The sequence below is a fragment of the Nicotiana attenuata genome, unplaced genomic scaffold, assembly GCF_001879085.1.
Source record: "Nicotiana attenuata strain UT unplaced genomic scaffold, NIATTr2, whole genome shotgun sequence".
Lineage (NCBI taxonomy): Eukaryota > Viridiplantae > Streptophyta > Magnoliopsida > Solanales > Solanaceae > Nicotiana > Nicotiana attenuata.
This window is the reverse complement of record NW_017676447.1, coordinates 11,558-16,478: the sequence shown is the minus strand read 5'-3', so window position 1 is coordinate 16,478 and position 4,921 is coordinate 11,558. Positions and strand designations below refer to the sequence as shown.

Below are 4,921 nucleotides of genomic sequence, written 5' to 3'. Positions count from 1 at the left end.
GAATTCTCGCAAGCTTTCTTTGAGCCTCCTCGAGGCTTCTGAGCTTTTTTCATTTAGATTACTTGCAAATGCCATAGCGGCCCAATTGTCAGGTACATGTGGTAACATCATTCTTTCACGCTGGAATCTATCTACGAATTCCCTGAGTAGCTCTGTATCTCCTTGTTTTATTTTGAAGATGTCTTTCATCCTCTTTTCAACTTTCTGAGCTCCCAAGTGCGCTTTTATAAATGAATCTGCAGGCTCAGCAAAAGAATCAATGGAATTTTCATGTAAAAGAGAATATCATGTTAGTGCTCCCTTTGTGAGTGTTTCACCAAATATTTTGACCATCACTGATTCTAGGGCTGCTTATCGGGCGGATTGGGCGGTTTGGTTTATCGGTTATCGGCTTTTAGATTTATTGATCCGCTAGGTATCCGATAAGATATCGGGAAGATCGGTATCGGTTTAGCTCTTATCGGGCGGTTATCTGGCGTTTTATCGGCCTAATTCAATCTATATTGCACATGACGCAATTTACCAAATTTAGCGAGGGTCCAAAATTTTCTTCGCCGTGCTTCAAATGTATGCTGAAGTTGGTCAAAGAACGAGATTTCTTGCTCTTGTTTTATAACTGCTCCAATTTTCTTTAGATGTCGCTTTAATTTCTAAACAATCCAAGAACACCTGCCGAAATGTGTGCGGACTGACGTTTTTTTTACATGCAAGCAAACCTGCAGATGTATGTGTTAAACCCAATTTAACAGCAGATTCTACTCGTTAAACTATCTCTTGATTGTTAACTTTTGGTACTTCCACTGCACCTACTGGAGGTGGTAAGAATACGTGAAGCAATTAAGTAAATTGTATTTGGTTTGATAGGATTGAAAAGAATGCGCGAGCAAGCAATTAAAATTTGTCTAATAGTAAATTAATAATACAGAATACAGATAGAGTACTGGAAGTGGAAGAAGGATTTTTGATTATTTAATATACATATGGATAAAAATAAATTTTATATGTATATATATATTCTTAACGGGTTAACGGATTATTCGTTAAGAAAATTGAATAATCCGCCCCCAAACCGATAAGTCGTTAATAAAAAAAATTCAATTCGTTCCCCGTCCGTTAAACAGTTAACCCGATACCAATAAGCCATTAAGCTTCAGTTTCGGTTCGGTTTTCGGTTTCGGTTCGGCTTTGAACACCCCTAACTGATTCAATCTCTTGCTTGGTCAAGTCGTTGCCCTTCACGCTAGTTGTAAATGCAGTTACATGATCTCGTGGATCGGTTGTCCCATCATACTTTGCGATATCAGGCATCTTAAACTTTTTTGGAATAGGCAAAGGAAAGGCACTTGGCTTCCAGGGTTGTTGGAAATGTTTATTCATATCCACTCCTTTGATTATAGGTGGAACACCAGGTATCTGCTCTATGCGATCGTTCTGCTCCTTGAGCTGTTTCTGCAAAGTTTGTACTTAACTTTGTAAATCAGAATTAATTGGAATACCTGACCTTCCATCGCGAGATTCACTATGAGTTCCTCCACTGCCCGAATTGGCGAGTCCCGAGTGTGGATTTTCTATGGTTGCGGTGTTATTCGGAGGTGGGGTTGGTGGTACAGTTGGTAACTCACTAACAAAAGCTTGAAGAGCATTGTTGACATGTTCTGCGATTAATTGCTTCAATGCTTCATCAATAGCTTGATCATCTCCATGTTGGTCATTCGCACGTGACACTGATCTGTCAGGTGACCCTTCTCGGGACCGTTTAGGAGAGTTTCGTGGTTAAGGGACTGGAGTTCCATTCTCTTGTTGATTTTTCCGGTTCAACTGATGTTGCTGATTTTGTTGGTTTTGTAGGTTTTGTTGGTTGTTGTCGTTAACGTTCGACATGATTATTTGACAGAAAAATGAATTTGGAAAGTGAAAAGATTATCAGTTTTCCGGTAACGCAACCAATTTGTTTAACCAAAAAATAGGAATTTCGGTCAAAGCCTATTTTTAGAAGTACTCGGGTTATTGATAATCAAGAAAATTAATATTCTTGCAATAATAAAAGGAAATTAAAATATGAAATAGCAAAGTAGTCAATAGAAAGCAAAAGTAAATGATTGTATTCCAATAATAATCAGAACATGTCCATACAGATAAAATTTCTTTCCCTTATATAGTGACCTCTAAGTACAACGTCTTTTTCCCTTTTATGACTGAGTCATTATGAGCGTTAATGACATTAATGAAACGTTATAATTGGTAATCGTAACTGTTTCTTGAAGACTCTGTAACGTTTGTAATCATCCATGCTCATTAATTGGAGATCAATGAATCTTTTCTTTTTTACTGTCTCGATTCATTCCGCCGGTATCTCTTCATGTAACTGTTTAAACTTGAACGACCATATCTTCTCTTCTCGTGGGTGATTTGCTCGTATCTGTTACGACTCGTTCCTCTTTTAATGCATTTCTCCGACTGTCACTTTCTCGATGATCCACGTGTCTTGTCTTACCAGCCATTCACATAAATCCACATGTAATATTTATTTTTACCAATACACGCATTTTGCTAAACTCTATCGATGTTTTGGCTTTTTACAGATCATTTACTGACATACCTATAAATGAAGCTCCCACCGGGCCTATGGGGAAAGAACCTTTTGAAAAGGAACAAGATGATCTCCTTACGGACCTGAAAAACATACCAAAGAAGGCTTGTGATCGTCGTTAAGTTAACATTTTCGAGTATTATGTCTTAATGTTTTCATTTCTTACAAACAGATTCAAAAAGAACATCATTTGCCAGCCGGGGATTTTCCAAATATCGAACATTTTTGAGAAGTTTTAAGTGGTTATAGCATTGACAAGTTTGAGAAGTTGAAACCTAAGTTAATACAAGTTGTTGATGACATGCTTGGTTATGACATCCCTGAACTTCTCAAAAATTTCAGGAATCCTTATGACTAACTAGGTAAAAAGTTGGTATAGTACGGACAAAGGTGGAGCCAAGATTTGAAGCTACGGGGCCGGGATTCTTGTACTTTTCTGTTACTCGGTTGTAAATTAATAATTTATACATATTTAATGAATTTCCTAAGATAAATATAAAGTTTGGACTAAAGTTACTAGGTTCGGCCGAACCCGTAAACTGCATATTAGCTCTGTCCCTGAGCATGTAAAAGGTGTATAATATGGAATGTGGTTGTATTCTTGTTCCTATTTTTAGTTTCACATTTAGACTTTCCTTGAGCATATTGGTTGATGACTGATTATTGAATTAATAATATTAATTGGCGATTGAGGTGTAAAGACACTTTAATTTCTGTTTATTAGCATATGTGCTTGGTTTTTCTTGTTCCTTTCTCTGCAAAGCCACATAGTTTAAAGAGGTTCAATCGAATCCGCTTTGTCGGTTAAGAAAAATACTATGCAAATAGAGTATAAATATTTTTTTCCTGTTTATATACTACTACTACAACAACAATAACCCAGTGAGTTCCCACGAATAGGGGTGGGCATCGGTCGATTCGGTTCGGTTATGAATATTATCGGTTATCGGTTTACAAATTTGATAAACCGATAACCGAACCAATAAGATATCAGTTATCGAATATCGGTTAATCGGTTATCGATCATTATCAGTTCGGTTATCGGTTTACCTGATAAGATAACTCAATCTAGAGCTAAGCAAAAAAGAGAAGACAATTCACTGGAGTTAAGCAAAGAGAAGAATTCACATATAATATACTAAAGACTTACACTAGGAGTAACTAGTAAGGTCTATGAAGAATGAGGATGAAGCAACTGAAGAGTTCTGTTGAGAACGAATAGGAGAGAATGAACTGAAGCCCTAGCATTTGTATATACTTAAGGGTAAAGTCGTAATTTTATTAATTCTTATTGGGTTATCGGTTAACCCATTAACAAAATTGACAAACCGAGGCCCGAACCGATAACCCAATAGTGAAAAAATTCTAAACCATTATCGAACCATTAACCCAATAACCTGATACTGATAACCCAATAAACAATTAACGGTTCGGGTTATCGGTTTTACCCGATATATGCCCAGCCCTACCCATGAATGAGGTATGGGAGGGTAAAATGTACGCAATCTTACCCTTACCGTGGAAGAGCAGAGAGGTTGTTGCCGATAGACCCTTGGCTAGAGGAAGAATGAAAAAAGTAATAGCAACAGGTAGTAATAACAACCAGACAAAACAAAAAGACCAAAACCAAGAAAGCAAGTAAACACCAAGTAGTAATAACAATCTAAGAATACAGAGATACCATACTAACACTAATGCTATCGAGCTGAGCAGACATACGCAGAACGCTCGACTACCTACTAACCCTCCTATGAAGGGTCATATCCTCCGTTTATATAAGTAGTCGAATTCTAGTGTAGCCACAAATGTAGCTAAAAAAGTGCTTAACTTGTAGGTTTGAATCCCATGTGTAACTTTGTTGTTGGTATGGTGAGTTTACTTGTTGAGGAATATTAGAACCCCTAAAAACAAAAGAAAAAAAAATGGGGAAGCTCAGATGCACAAATTTTCGTCCATAGGACTAGTGCGGAGACCCAAATCACCGCATTGAGCGCATGTATTCATCACAGCATACCCACAGGGATGCACCAGCCGGGAATCGAACCCGGGTCTGTACCGTGGCAGGGTACTATTCTACCACTAGACCACTGGTGCTTGTTGCTTCTAACCTTTCATTATAATATTTAGTTTGTTGGAACTTTAAGCTGCTCAATTTCGATCTTCTCCCAAGTATGTCTCTTCTACTCAAACCTGGGCAGAGGTTTTTAATTTCATTCACATACTTAGAAATTCTAAAGGATTCTTTCATATTGTATTGGTACTAGAAAAGTCCAGAAAATCTAACCTATACGAAGAGCTCTTTTCAGCCCCTACTCCTAATAAGTGAAAGTT

At 37.5% G+C, this 4,921-nt stretch overlaps 1 non-coding gene across 1 annotated transcript; it reads right to left on the bottom strand.

Annotated features, from left to right (window-relative positions):
• Positions 1 to 4,613: 4,613 nt before the first annotated feature.
• TRNAG-GCC lies at positions 4,614 to 4,684 on the bottom strand. The gene has a single exon. It is a non-coding gene; the product is annotated as a tRNA-Gly (tRNA).
• Positions 4,685 to 4,921: the final 237 nt, after the last annotated feature.